The 15664-nt window shown below is 41.5% G+C and overlaps 1 protein-coding gene across 4 annotated transcripts in view; it reads left to right on the forward strand.

Annotated features, from left to right (window-relative positions):
* The first annotated feature begins 11150 nt into the window (after window positions 1-11150).
* Window positions 11151-15664, forward strand: part of Atf2 (activating transcription factor 2) — a 73933-nt gene continuing 69419 nt past the window's right edge. Inside the window, exon 1 of one of the 4 annotated variants that reach the window (XM_075984859.1) lies at window positions 11151-11414. The gene's annotated coding sequence lies outside the window, so the exon portion shown is untranslated. The remainder of the gene's footprint in view (window positions 11415-15664) is intronic. The other 3 variants (XM_075984861.1, XM_075984860.1, XM_075984862.1) reach the window with 3 other exon arrangements.

The following is a 15664-nucleotide window of genomic DNA, read 5'->3' on the forward strand; positions in this document are numbered from 1 at the left end:
TAGGTAGCCCAATACTGCTGCAGCTTCCCAAGTGCTCCGGTTAAAGGCATGTGCCACCACGGCACTGAACTCTTCTGTGGTAATGAAGGTTGGATGTGACATGCTAGGCAAGTGTTCAGTCACAAAGCTACATCCTTAACTGGGTGCCACTTTTGTAACAAGTGCCACCTCTTAGTTTATGAGCTTTGGAGGGCTTTTTAATAACTTAATTTCAGAATGGAGGCTGATAGAGATGTTACTTTCATATCAACCAAACATGAAATGAAGCATTTTCTCTGCTGAGAATACTGCGCTTATTTTAAAATTACCAACAGGCAAGAATACCCCAAAGCACTAGAATGCCAGTTCAACTCAGAATGTTGTTCCTTGGTGCACTGCAGGTTTGTAATCTTTTTATTTGATAGTGCATTTCTTTAATAGGGGAGAAGGGCAATTTTCAGAACTGGGAACCAAACCTGGGCCTTGTGCAAGTCAGGCACTCTGCTGGGTGACACCATTACCTTGAAATACAGTATTTTTAATGTTTTGCTGATTAACTCAATATTAGTTTGAGTATCATGATGCTGCAGTATTGCAGTTACACAGAGGAGTTCTAGACATGTTAAACTTGAAGTTGCACGACACTGCAGTATTGCAGTTCTCTCCATGCTGACACTCAGGTCATAGCTTTAATCATTGTCAGCTCATGCTCTGGAGATTTCTTTTCCTCCCTGCATTGAAATCATTCCTAACTCAAAGATACTCCAAGTGTGATCTGAACTATGACATTTGGGGCTCAAAGGCCTTTCACATGATCTGATCTGTGCTACGTCCATTTTCACCTACCCTGGGAGACCAAGTTTTCATTATATACTTCAAAATGTCACAACTGACATCATAAAAGCAGAGATAAGAATATCACTGCCTCTTATCAAGCATTGATGGAGGAAGGTCATTGGTTAAGTAATAAAGAAACTGCTTGGCCTTATAGGTTAAAACATAGGAGGGAGGAGTAAACAGAACAGAATGCTGGGAGGAAGAAAAAGTGAGCTCAGACTTGATAGCTCTCCTCTCGGGGGCAGACACGATGAAGCAAGCCACCAGGTCAGACATGCTGAATCTTTCCCGGTAAGACTGGTGCTACACAGATTACTAAAAATGGGTTAGGCAAAATATGAGAATTAGCCTATAAGAGGCTAGAGCTAGTGGGCCAAGCAGTGTTTAAATGAGTACAATTTGTGTGTTGTTATTTCTGGTGTGAAGCTAGCCGTGCGGGAGCCGGGTGGGACGAAAAGCAGGCCCGCAGCTCCCACAACAAAGCATGACGTAATAACTTTCAAACTTGAGAATGTGCATTGTCTGTCTTTATCTGTACAGATGTACCCATGATGGCCATAACTTCTAGAAAATGTGTGATTACTGAATCAGTCTTTACTGAACTCAAAGCAGTTCCCCATTGAAAACCTGAATAAGTATCAATGGTGTGATGTACATATTTTAGTTATCCAAATTCTACAAAATGGAGCACATCCATCTGCCAGTTTTCATTCCTTTGAGTACTCTTTGGGTTACTTCCTGAAGGTAGTGGTATTTGGTTGTATAAAGAACCAGAAGAACATCTCCTTATAATTTCCTTGGCTTGTTGCCACATGATGGAAAAATCTTTTTTTTTTAACCTTTGCTATTGGCATGATGTTTTTAATGAAATTCTGAGGGCTTCAGCAATTTCCAATCAATAATTGGTCGATTTCTACATTACTTTGTGCTAGAGGACCTGGCAGACCTGTGTGGGATTGGATGTGTGTTATATATATGGAATGACTCCTATTCTTGATTGTATCTTGTAACTGAATAAATAATAAAGTCAATTCTATATTATCTGGTATAAATTCAGAGATTTCAATATGCAAAACAACTCTTTCTACATATTGTGAATTAGTAACTATGTTGAGAGATTCTTTAGAATCCTTTAGTACCATGAGAATAGCATATAATTCTGACTTTTGGACAAAATCGTAAGGACTTTGATCCACTTATTAAATTTTCTGTTTTGTAACCTGCCTTTTCTGAGTTTATTTGCATCAGTATAGAATGTAGGGGCTTGAGCTATTGATGTATCCTGTACAATGTGAGGAAGGACCCAGTTAGGTCTCTTTTAAATTTTGTTTTGGGGATAGTTGTTGTTAATCTCTCCCAAAAGTTTCTACAAGCTCTTTTCCAGGGTTCATTTTCTTCCCATAATTTGTCAATATTATTAAAAGGTACTATAATTTCTTCTGAGTATGTTCCTGTTAATAGATGAAGTCTCAATTTTCCTTTCAGAATTAACTCAGAGACCTTTTCCACATGTTTTTATTTTTTTACTCAGTTTATGTGGTAAAAAGATCCATTCTAAGATAATATCTCTCCTCTGTATTAAAATTCTTATAGAGAAATGTTTGGAGGGTAATATGATCAAAATGCAGTTAAGATTTGATTCCATATGAGCTACATGTGGAATTTCTCTCCAGTCAAAGCCAATTCTCTCTCAGCTTCAGCTAATAATTTCCTGGCACTATTTATTTAAGTCCTTGGCAACATCTAATGTTTTGTTTAAATTAATCAGGTCAGTAGCACCTATCCCAATAGTGTGCTGAAGATGGGAAATGTCTCCTGGCAATCTTTGGAAGTTATTAAGAGTTTGTAATCCATCTCTCCTGATTTGCACCTTTTGGGGTCTAATTTTCTGTAAACCTATTTTATAACCTAGATAATTAATAGAATCTCTTCTTTGAATTTTTTAAGGAGCAATTTGTAAGCCTCAACAAGGCAAATTTTTCTTCTTTAAAAATTCTTTCTAAAGTATCTACATTTGAACCAGATAGCAAAATGCCATCCATGTAATGGTAAACTATAGATTCAGGAAATTGCTTATGTATCATTTCCAATGGCTGATTTACAAAATATTGGCACAGAATGAAGCTATTTTAACATTCCCTACAGTAGGAGAATCTTCCATTGATATCTTTTAGCATGCTGAGAATTATTTTAAGTAGGCACTGTGAAGGCAAATATTCTTTGTCTTTTTCTTTTAAAGTTTAGTGAAGAAATGATCTTTTAAATCAATAATTATAAGAGGCCATCCTTTAGGCAATAGAGAAGGCAAAGGAATGCCAGACTGTAGCAAACCCATTGGCTGAATCACCTTATTAACAGCTTAGATATATTACCATTCTCCATTTTCTAGATTGCATTTTAACAACAAATACAGGAGAATTCCAGGGGTTGGTTCTTTCTTCAATATGGTATATTTAGTTGCTTCTGTACCAGCTGTTCTAAAGCCTGAACTTTCTCTATTGTTAAAGACCATACAGCTTTGTCTGTTAGCCATTTTAAAGGAAGAGCTGTTGGTGCCTTTGAAATATCAGCAGCTGTTGTGTCCTGTTCTTGTATAACCTGAATGGTTGGTGACTGTTCTTTATAATAACATGTAATATTTTTTCCCAGAAATATACATTAATTTATGGTTTGTTTCTAAGATTGGGGGAATGTTAATCTGAGTATTCCATTGCTGTAACAAATCACATTCCCACAAATTCATTGATATGTTAGCCATATATGGTTTTAATATTCCTCTCTGTCTTTCTGGCCCTGTATGTTTGACCCATCCCATGCTCTGCTTTACTTGAGATAAAATTTTGGTCCCTGAAAACTAAACATGTACATCTTGAAGAGGCAAATTTGGATGCCAAGATTCTGACGAAATAGTTATGTATGCACCTGTGTCTACCAGACCTTCAATGACAATGTCATTTATTCATATTTTTTAACATTTATTTATTTATTTATTATGTATACAATATTCTGTCTGTATGCCTGAAGGCCAGAAGAGGGTGCCAGACCTCTTTACAGATGGTTGTGAGCCACCATGTGGTTGCTGGGAATTGAACTCAGGACCTTTGGAAGAGCAGGCAATGCTCTTAACCACTGAGCCATCTCTCCAGCCCATTTATTCATATTTTTAATTTTGGTCTTTGTTCATTTATAGAAGTTTACCAAAATACTTGCTTTGTGGTTTCTCCTGAATTTTTTGTTCTCTCTTCTATAGCTGTTCTATTATCCAGAGCAGTATGGTGTCTTACATTACACATCAGGTTCTTTAATAGCTCTGGGAAGGAGTTTCCTCTACACTGGCAGAAAACAACCAAACCAGATTTGGCATAGGGGTCCATGAGAGGCCCCTCAGTGAGTTCCCCCAAAGGCAAAGAATTACCTTGAATATTCCTCCTTGAGTTACATTCATTAGTCCAATGCCTGCCTTTGCCACACCTTCTGCATCATGCACTGGGGGGGGGGGGGGGGGCTTTTGACTGGATTATTCTTAGAAAAAAACATTGTTTCTAGGAATTCTCTGTCTACAACCCCCTTTTAAAGTGACTTCATTTGCCACAATTATAACATTTGAAATTTCAATTTTTTCTCAAACCTCTGGAAATGACCTCTCCTACCCATGTATGATCATGGTAATAAGACTCAATGCAGCAATCTCTTCTGCTCCAGTGAAAGGCTCTGGTGAAAATTTACTTTTTCTGCTCAACTCCCAAGGGACTTTCCCAGCAGATGTAACAGTTTCTTCTGTTTATTTCTGTTCAGCTCCCCTAGCAGAATGCCTGGTAAAGGTTCTTTTTGTTTGTTTGCTTAGTTTATGCTGTTTGTTTATTCTGATCCTCGTCAAGAAAAGAAGATCTTCACCCAAACTCTTTTAAGAAAGAGATTGATTTGGGAGGGAGTAGTGCAGGAGGTGGCTGCCTCTACCAGGGTGGGAAAGGACAGACAGCAGCTGACTGGTCACAGGGGCTTATATAGGGCTTCTTAGGGGCAGAGTTTTCCCAGGGAGAAGATTTTCTTTTCAGGGATTGGTTAGTTTTCCTACTCAGGGACTGATTGGTTTAGTTGGTCAGGGGCAGAGTTGGCTCTGGTTTCAGGGAGAAACTGTGTTTCCTTCACTGGCCCTTTTTAACCTTTTGGCTCTATTTTCAAGGCTAAGGCATATTTCTTTCACTGGTTCTGGCTCTAGGGTCAAAGCATGTTTCTTTGGCTCTGGTTTCAGAGTCAGGGTGTGTTTCCTAGTTTCTGGGTTCAGGGCTAATGTGTTGTTTTCACTGGCTCAGGTTTAGGGCCAAGGTGTTAGATGTCATGCTTGGGGATTGGTTGGTTTTCCTGCTCAGGGATTGGTTGATTTCATGTTCAGGTGGTCAGGTACAGAGTTGGCTCTGGTTTCAGGGCCAAACTGTATTCCTTTCACTGATCTTTTTTAGATTTATGGCTCTAGTTTCAGGGCCAGGGCATATTTCTTTCACTGGCTCTGGTTCCAAGGCCAAAGTGTATTTCTTTGGTTCTGGTTTCAGGGTGAGCATGTGTTTCTTAGTTTCTGGGTTCAGGGCTAAAGTGTTTCTTTCACTGGCTTGGGTTTCAGGGCCTGGGTGGGTTTCTTTGGTTGACCCTTTTACCCTACAGTGAAACTATCACAAACAAACAAGAGGAAGAAAAGGGTAGTGAGGGAGGGGGAAAGAAAAAATAATCCATTTTTGTTTCTGGAAAAAATAGTGTTTTTCAGAAGTGTTATTTATGTTTTGTATTATTAGATGTTCAAAGACCCTTAGCCAGAACCCCACTGATTTAATGTGTCAGTGAAAAAACAAATTCTAATATTTCACTTTCAATTTTATAGACATTTCATTTACATTTCACTCAGAACTCTAGAGAGCTACACAAGATTGACTGGGTCTCTTAGCTGCTGGACAACTCTGTTTTGCAAACTTTGTAACCCTATCTTTCCATGTCACATTCTTTCAACTATCAATCTGTTTATGCTCCCTAAAACTTGGCCCTGCGGCCTGACAGGAAATTTATATAATTTTTTTCCCACCTGAATGTCGTAAATGATGTATTTCTTCTGAAATATTTAGCAACTTAGATTTTTTTTTCTCTCCAGAGAGTAACAATACTGAAGAGAAAAACTGACCTAAGACCTAGAGAGACCCATAACCCAAAGACTCTTGGCTGTTCTTCCTATTTGCATAAGCTAGCATTCTGCTGATGCTGACAGACGCTCCCTAGAGAACCTATGGGACCTTGGCAACAGCTGACTTCAGTGGTAGGTTAGTCGGCACTTTCCAGGCACAGTGATTCCATTTTTTTATATTTAAGTCTCAGGAATTGCTTCCTCTAACAGCTACACAAGGTTGGCTGGGTCTCTTGGCTTCAGGACAACTCAATATTATTCCCTCAAGTCTTGTATTTAGCAGAGAATTGGCAGATTTTCCCATCTCTCAAGAGATACCTAAAGATCTGCTACACTCAAGCTTCTCAAATTGTATAAAAATAGCATTTGTAACATTGCATATTTTCACACCTTTTTTGTACCAGAGAACATAACTCCATTTAAGTGATCATACTAGCAAAAAGAAATTTACTCAGAGGCTGATGGTGAATGCCTTCAGCACTGAGGAAGCAGAGGCAGGAAGATCTCTAAGTCCAAGGCTAGCCTGGTCTACATAGTGAGTTCCAGAACAGCTAGGACTATGCTTTTTGACCTTGTCTCAAAAAACAAAACAACAGCACTTATTTAGTAGACCCCCGCACAAGAGCCTTAGTAAGGTAGCTTCAGCCAGGCGCAGGGCTGGAGTGCCCACGCTTGAGAAGCATTGATGCCCTCTACAGGAGCTAGAGCATTTAGTTGACGGGTGACCTACCAGGTCGTGTGCAAGGTAAGAGGGCTCCGGGAATGAACAGTGTATTAGTCAAAGGGTCTAGATGGATCACTATGAACAGAAAGGCCTCCCTCAGTTTCCGGCATAAAGAATCAATGGCTTTGGTATTTCATGGGCCTTAGGTTAACACAGACTTGTGGGGGAATCATGAAGGTCAAGTAATGTAATTGCTTCCTCAAACAGCTACACACGGTTGGCTGGGTCTCTTAGCTGACAGACAACTCATTATCCTTCAGTATTTAAACTTCTCAGAGGTAAATATCTAATTACTATCTCAAGTGAGATATGCCATTCAGGAGAAGAAAGTAAACATTCTTGCCAAGAAGCAGGGCCAAGTTTTAGGGAGAAAAATCTATGCTAGAAATTAGTTCCACATACTTTTATTGATAACTTAAGAATGTACAATATGGTGGTAATCCCTCCATCTAACAAGTCAGATTGGAGATGAAACACTGATTATCAGGGATAAGAACGAAGCTCTGAGCTTCTCTCATGAGCCAACTGATAAAATCTGAAAATGAAGCATACCCTTTTAATCTCCCCCAGTCACACAGCACTAGTTATCATTAAGAAACCAAGGATTTGGTTTCGCTTGGACAACTGCGTTTTTAAAATGTTATGAATAGAAACCTCCATGGTGAGCACAGGAACCAAGAGGCAATAAAAACATTTCAACAATGTGCAGGAAACCCCAGGGTTGCCAGAGGGTGGGACAGAGAATCTGTCATAACGTGGAAGAGCCTGGAATATCTCAAGTTTTGTGACACCTTGGACATTGGCCTAGCAGTTGTGCCCACTTTCTCCACACCTTTTACACTTGACCCCCTGGCAAAGTCCAAGCTAATCCACTCTATTACGATGTGCACTGATACCATGAACATATGGAATCTTTCTCCAGGGGCTTGATGCTAGTTGTATCAGACAGACACAAGAGCCTTGCTAGACACACACAAAGTGTTTCATATGTTAAATACCCCCTCCCATGTATGTGGGTACACACATCTTTTAGCAATAACAGACTAGCGGATTAAAATAGATTGAAATACCACATGCCCTGACATTTGAGAAGTTTGAGAGCATTAAAGACGATTCTTGTAGCACTTAGTACAAGAGTACTTTCATGATAGACGTGAGTTCTTCCCAAACAATCTCTTCTTGTACCTAAGGGATACATCTTTTGTTCAGAAGCCATGCGTTTTTTCTTAAAAACGTCATTGTTGATAATGCACTTAGGGACAAGTATAAATTGATATCTGGAATGTTCGTTCATCAGAGAACATACTCCTAAGGCATTTACACAAAAGGATACAAAGACATTTCAAACAGATAGTGCCTATATATCAAGGCACCAAATAAGAAAAATGTAAAAACACAGGGAATAGAATCAAATGCAGGTTTTCAAATAGACAGCATGTCACATTAAATTCTTTTTAATTTTTTAATTTTTATTTACGTGTCTGTCCGTGTCCGTGTGTGTGTGTGTGTGTGTGTGTGTGTGTGTGTGTGTGTGTGCAGGATCTCTCAAAGACCAGAAAAGAGTGTCAGATCCCTTGGAGCTAAAGTTACTACAGTCTTCTGTGAGCTACCTGACAAGTTGGGAGCTTGGGTTCATGGTTTTCTTGATACAGCTGCAATGGATCTTAACCAAGGACCCATCTCTTCAACCTTTGTACCAAGTTCTTAAAGGAGACTCATTCTCCTTAAAGATAAAAGAGGTAGATACAGTTATGAAACAATAAAACACTTCCTACATTGTAAGCCTGCAGAGAACTTTGTGGCAGCTGGGAACACTGAGGAATTAGACTCAAGGCAGGACAATGGGGAAACAGGACATCTTATTTGGGTAGAGAGAGAGTTACAGATGGACGGGATCAGAACTGAAAATGCTCAGTAGGCTTGCTTCCGTCTGTAGAAAAGCTAGAGTAAGAGGGCGAGGGGGGACAGAATAAGAGGTAAAGGGAGCTCCCTTGTTTACTACCAATTAGCCAATATGCCTAAGCAAGAACTACATTTTTTGCATTGGATTTTTTTTAAACTGGGATTTCTTTTTTTTTCTTCCTCACCTGAGGCGTCTTTAAAAAGTTAGTGAAAGCTGGGCAGTGGCACACACCTTTAACCCTAGCACTTGGGAGGCAGAGGCAGGCAGATCTCTGTGAGTTTGAAACCAGCCTGCTCTACAGAGCAAGTTTCAGGACAGCCAAGGCTACAAGAGAAAGCCCATCTTAGGGGGAAAAAAACTTAGTTAAAACTAAAATTTCCAAACAAAACAAAAACCACATTTCTTGCTTATATAAAAATTCTGAAAAGATTTTCTTTAAATTAACATGTTCTTCTAGTACAGTGTGTAGAAAATTACTTGATAGCAGAAAATTTAATACCAAAACTTCTGATACTCAAAAATGAAAATGTCTGGATACAAGAATTTTAATTTTTTCATATACATGGTGGAAAGGCAATTTAAAAACTCAGTTCGTGCTGATGTAAAGTTCTCTTGCAATGCTTTAACGTTTTAAGGTGTATCCTCACATTAGATATTTTGTCGGGTGAAGGAAAGGCCATGGCGAGAGTTTTCTAGCTCTAGCAGTTTATGATCTGACATTTTGTCTACCATCATCTCGACCAGCAATCCGAGCTCAGCTGATATAATTAGTGTTAAAATCCACCAATGTTACTGCAGTTACTAATATTACAGGATGGTACTTTCATGTCAACTTCAGAACCAAGGCTGTTAATAATCTGATTTCTTTCAGGTTTCTTGAGTAATTACAACTCGTTTTAAAGGAAGATTGAGTTGGCTCACACTCATGTACACAGGCCAGGCACCTATTAAAAGGTCCAGTGCACCACAATTTCACTTTCCTCCCTGGCATCATTATTAGACCGCAGGTTCATTAACCCTCAAGCACTATTCCCAATAAGCTTACAAGTTTAGTTCCACTTGGCGTGGATAAACGGTGTATTTTATGTAAATACCTAGGTTGTACTCATAAATCTAGATTAGAAATAACCACTTAGCAGATGGAGAAGCGTGACACCAAAAAAGCTTGCTTTTAAAATGATTCATGCAAAACTTCACAGACCCCTTAACCACATTTTCCCACTTTTGCATATTTGTTGGACAACCAACATCCCTAAAATTAGCACCAAAATCTTCAGTTTGGACAGAAAATAATAAAGCAACATTAGGAATAAGTATTTTCGCACCTTATTCTGCTTTTAGGACTGTACCTGTTCGGGAGTTGTCAAGGTCTGTCTCTTTCGTCGTTAGACTAATCAAATAATCTTTCTTACTGCTTCCAGCTTTAAGGACCTACCACTTTGTATTTGCTTGCTTGAACGCATGTGCACCACACGTTCACCTAGACCAGAAGGGGTTGTCGGATTCCCGTTTGTGAGCAGTCAGCCATATGGACGGGGCAAAACCCGAACCTGGGTCCTCTGTACGTCAGCAAGAGCTCCTAACCACTGCACCATCTCTCCAGGTTCTTACCCTCGGTTTTTAAAAAGCTACTTCCAGATATTATCAGGCGTGTCTTTGGCACTACAATTTACAAAGCAAAAGGAAAATATTGCTGTTAGAATGCCACTTCTATGCTGTGTTAACTGGTCCTCTCTAAAACGTTAATATCGGTTTTGTAAGCTTCAAAAGATTGAAGCAATCCTACTGAAATTAATGTTTTTAACCTGTAATCAAGTAAAGAAAATGTAATAAAAGAGAACACACCATGATCTTATTTCTCAAGTAAAAAGATCGTTGCATTGTTTTAAAATATGGCAACATGGTTACCATGTAATATACAATGTACTTGATGCGGGGTGGGGGCGGAGAATCAGCTCCAGTTCTAGCTTAGGAAAATCTGAACAAAGACCTCTCTGAGACAAGGCTTCTCTTTTCTACGCCCCTAGGGCTGACTTATTTTGCTTCTGCTCGCACACGGAGCGGGTGTGATGACTGGCAAAGCCCCACTCTCCCCAACCTTTAGCATAGTTCCCCAGCTATGGCTTCCGGGTAGCCGGAGGGTGGTCCAGGAGCGCGTCTCCCTCCGTGTCCCCCAGATCCCTGGAGGCCGGAAACCGACACACCAGAGACGCCCCGAGCTCTGGGCTGGGCTCCTTCAGCCTCCCCACACCTCACCTTTCTTCTCTCACACCGGCCACGCCCTCCCCTCTCCCTCCACCGGCACCTGCGCGCGCGCCCCCGATGCCGTGCCCGCCCCCCGCTGGTTGCCAATCACAGCTTCCTGCAGTTCCCTGGTTACCGAAACAACGGTCCTGAGGCTTTGGCCACGCCCCCTGGCGCTGCTTCCCGCCTTTCGCGCCCTTCGTCCAATCCCTAGCGTCCGAGTGCTCTCCGGTTCCCGCCTCCCCGTCCCCGCCCTCCCGAAGGCCCGCCCCTTTCGGAAGCACGCCGGCGTCACTTGACCCGTAGGCGCTCCCTCGATAGAAAGCAGGAAGGGGCGTGTGCGCGAAGGGGCGGGGCGCGAGAAGAAAGCGGCGGGGATGCCGGGAGTGGGGCGGGGCCAATGCTTGTCAGTCGGGTCTCGCGAGAGAGGACGGAAGCCTGTGGGAGCCCGTGGCCTTTAAAGTGCGATTCAGCCCTTTCCTCCGGGGCTAGTTTGTAAACACGGCTGGGCTCCGGGCTGCCGGGGGGTGGACAGGACCATGAATTAGGGACCTGGGCAGGTGAGTAGTGGGGGAAAGGGCCGCGATCTAGGGGGGCTGTGAGGATCTAGAGGAAGAAGGCGCTAACATGGCGACGTCTCTGCCCGTAGTCCCCACCCCCCGCCTCCCACCCCCTTGGCGCCCCTGCCGTGGACCCCAACCCTCCGGACGGCTGTGGCCGCGCCGCCGCCGCTGGCCTGACGGACCGACCGGACCCGTTAGGTAACGCGGCTGCTGCGTCTGCCTCTCCCTCGCGCGCTTTCCCAAGCCTGAGCAAAAGGGAATAACGGCTCCTTCAGACCCCTCCCTCCGCTGTACCATCCCCTTGTGTGGTCACTTGAGAGGTCCCCGGGGCGCTCTTCGGATCCGCCCAGCTGACGGGCGGGGGTAGACCCCCGCCTCAAGTCCTTGATCGGGCCGCAGGAGGGTCCACGCTGGGCTCCCCACCCAGGGCTCCGAAGGTTGAGCACCGCGGGGTTTGGGATGGTGCGGTGGAGAAGGCTTGGGCAGCGTGGCTAAAGATCGAGCCGGGGTCCCGGGCTTAGGTGCAATGTGATGGAGGCAATGGTATGAAGGACCTGGGAGCTGGAGGTGTCTCGGCCTTTCCCGTCCTTTCTGCCACTCTCACACTCCCGCCACCCCCCAGTTTTTCCAGGTGGGGCGGGGCTGAGGTGTGGGTGCAGGTTGATTCTGCTTTTTCCCCCATTTTTTTTAATCTCGACGGGTGTTCTGCAGAGCTAATCTGTTCCTTTTATCAATACCCCAGAGACAAGGGAGAGAGAATAGTGTGGGTTTTTTTGGGGTGTGAGTGTGTCTGCCTGCGCCTGTCTCTCTGTCTCCATAGTGCTCATTCATTGAACCAGACCTAGGAGGAGCTGGGGACCATTTTTATGCATCTAGGTAATATAAAATTGTCTCTTCTTAATGGGGACCCTTAAAACTGAGGAGGCCGGGTAAAACTACCGTCAATATAATGGAGTAAAAGGGATTATTCATTGTAAACCCTTAGGCTTGTTTATTAATACCTAGATTACCTTGTGGAAGTCACAGTTTCTTAGGGATTACAAATTATGGAGACATTCACACCACATGCATGTATTGCTATATTTGAAACCAGACCAAACTCTGACTCTTCTCTGAACTCACTTTTTCCTATTTGAAGAAATTCTTAACCCCTAGAATTGCCATTGTAGTAATAACCATCTCAGGAATACTCCTTCAGAGCCAAATGGCCTTGATCAATTGCTGGAAAGTAAGACTTTATAATAGCCTATTTTCAAACAAGTAAGTCTAGATAATTTCCTGAAAGAGACACAGTAAGAATCTTGTATTTAAATTTACTAATCCCACTTGAAGAATCCACCGCAGCAAACTTTTTCCAAACATATAGGGATATTTTGTAGAGTAAGCTAAACATGTATCCTGTATAGGTTAAGAAAAGTTAGTTCATGGAATTTTTTTATTTTGACTTTTCAAGACAGGGTCTGTCCTGGAACTCACGTGTAGACCAAGCTGGCCTCGAACTCAGAGAACCTCCTGCCTCTGCCTCCGGATTGCTGGGATTAAAGGTTTACACCAACACAGCCCAGCAAGTTCGTGGGTCTTAATTCATCAGTTGTGTTATAATTAAGCTTCTAGGTCTTAAAAATAATTTTGAAAAATCTTCAAATTTACAGTGTTTATGCTGCCCTCCTAAGCTGTTTTTCAGTCTCAGTTTTAAAGATGCTGCTGCCATTAAGTTTTGAAAAATCGCTTAAAATGTAATATTGTGCTCACTTAGAACTTAATTCTTTGGTATCTGTTTTTGTGGGAGGGTGGTTTGAGACAGTTTCTCCTTGTAGCCCTGGCTGTCCTGGAACTCCCTTTGTAGACCAGAGCTCAGAGCTCCTCCTGCCTCTGCCTCCTAAATGCTGGGATTAAAGTTGTGAGCTACCACCCCCTGCAGTTCTTTGTTATCTGTAATTTCTAGAGATGCACTTTCAGGGTGATTGTCTTATTTTTGATATAAGGTACTAAAAACTTCTACCTGGAGATTCCTTTAACATTACTAGGCTCTTTATTTTGTATTTGGAGCAGTAGCAAATGTGTTACCTAGAAAAGCTTACATTTATTTTTATGTAGAGGAGCAATGTTAAACTAAGATAGTGGTGGAACTGGTTATATGTCAGCCCTTTAACAAATAATTGGGGGGTGCTTTGATGGGTGTTTAAAATTTTAAAGCTGTATTTTGAAATTCTATCATCCATTAAATATCTCATGGCTAACATTAAATCAAGATATATAGTTTTGTCTACTTTTAAAAATCTTGAAACCTTGAGTTCTAATCTGTACTTTATCTGTACTCTCCTAATCAATTATATATCTAAATCTGGTAAACAGCTCTACCATACATGCTGTTTCCATCATTTTTGCCTTTGGGCTCTTCCGATATGATATGTGTATCTATGAACTGGCATTTCTTTCTTTTGTAACTCCTATTGAAATGCCCTTAGAAAGGTAATTCCTTCATATTTAAAACATAATTCCAGAATGTCCCTTGATTAGAAGCAATGAAAGTAATTGTATAATTCAGTTGACCCCTTTCAAAATTAGTAGGGATAGTTCTTGAACTACTCCTTGTATTATTAACTTGTAGCCTAGAAAAACTACCTAGCATAGTTATATAGTCAATAGTTCAACATTTTTGTGTTTATCTTATATTCACATCTATTTCTTCAGACTAAAATTTTTCCTGAGATGCTATATGGTCTGTGTATTTTTTAAAGATTTGCTTATTTTAATTAATTTTTTTGCTTGAATGTGTGTATGTGCATCATTGTGTGCAGTGCCTTAGAGGACATCTGAGATCCTGATTCCCTGAAACTAGAGTACAGGTCTTTATAAGCCATGATGTGGGTGCTAGAGTCTGCCCCAGGTCCTCTGCAGGAGCAGCAGGTGCTCTCAGCTGCTGAGCTTTTCTACCCTTGTAGGAAAGCTCTTTCCTATTGAGCTGTGCATTCCCAACCCTCTTTATGTAATTTGTTTGTATGTTTAATTTATGTAGTATGTGCCTGTCTGTGGGGTGCTGACATATGTATGGAGATCACAGGACAACTCTGAGGAATAAATGTTCTCTTTCCACCACATGGGTTCTGAGGACGGAGCCCTGGTCATCAGAGTTGATGGCAAGGTTCTCACACACGAAACCGTCTCATTGGCTCTAATGCTGAAGTAGTAGAGATTGTCATCACTGTTTTTGTCTGTGGAAGAAAATTCCTAGAAAAACACTTCCTTGCGGTCCTGAGTTCCTTGCTCGTGCTCTCTCTCCTTCTGCTCCTGATTTGGACCTTGAGATTTATGTCTGGTGCTCCAATGTGGGTCTCTGTCTCTGTCTCCTTTCATCGCCTGCTGAAGGTTAATATTCAGGAGGATGCCTATATGTTTTTCTTTGGGTTCTCCTTATTTAGCTTCTCTAGCTTTGTGGGAGCCTAGGCAGTTTGGATGCTCAACTTACTAGACCTGGATGGAGGTGGGGATTCCTTGGACTTCCCACAGGACAGGGAATCCTGATTGTTTTTCGGGCTGAGGAGTGGGGAGGACTTAATTGGGGGAGGGGGAGGGAAATGGGCGGCGGTGGCAGGGAAGAGACAGAAATCTTTAATAAATAAATAAATTAAAAAAAAAATAAAAAAACACTTCCTTTGTTCTGTTTCTCAAAGAAGTTCAAATAAGGTATCATTTCATAGAAAATGGAGGACTGTTATGAGTCTTTAAGGCCATGGTAATTGTAATTACCTGTTTTATATCACAAAATATGGAATATACAATTATAAACATGTATGTGATATATATGTCTTCTTGTTGACTTTTATTGACAAACCTAAATCTGGTATATTTTCAGTTTGAGATAGATTCTATGATGCTTACTTTGTTTTTGTTGATCATTGTAAGTTTTTCATCTTATTTATCATTAGGCTATGTATATTGTGTTTATATTGGTGCGTACATGCCACGACTTGGGTGTGGCAGTCAGAACAACTTTATGGAGGCAGTTCTTTCCTTCCACCTTATATGGGTTATGGGTGTTGAATTCAGGTTATTAGGTTTACACAGCAAGTGCTTTGCTGGCTGAGCCATCTCACTCCCCCTAAAATAATAATTATTATTTCTATTTCTTCTCTTCTTCCCTCTGCTCCTTTTTAGGGTAGACCAAAAGGGTCGTAAATATATTTTGGGGTGTAGGTGTATTTATTCAGGTTCATATCTTATCCAGTAATTCTCAACCTTCTCCC

The sequence above is a fragment of the Microtus pennsylvanicus genome, chromosome 9 (assembly GCF_037038515.1).
Source record: "Microtus pennsylvanicus isolate mMicPen1 chromosome 9, mMicPen1.hap1, whole genome shotgun sequence".
Classification (NCBI taxonomy): domain Eukaryota; kingdom Metazoa; phylum Chordata; class Mammalia; order Rodentia; family Cricetidae; genus Microtus; species Microtus pennsylvanicus.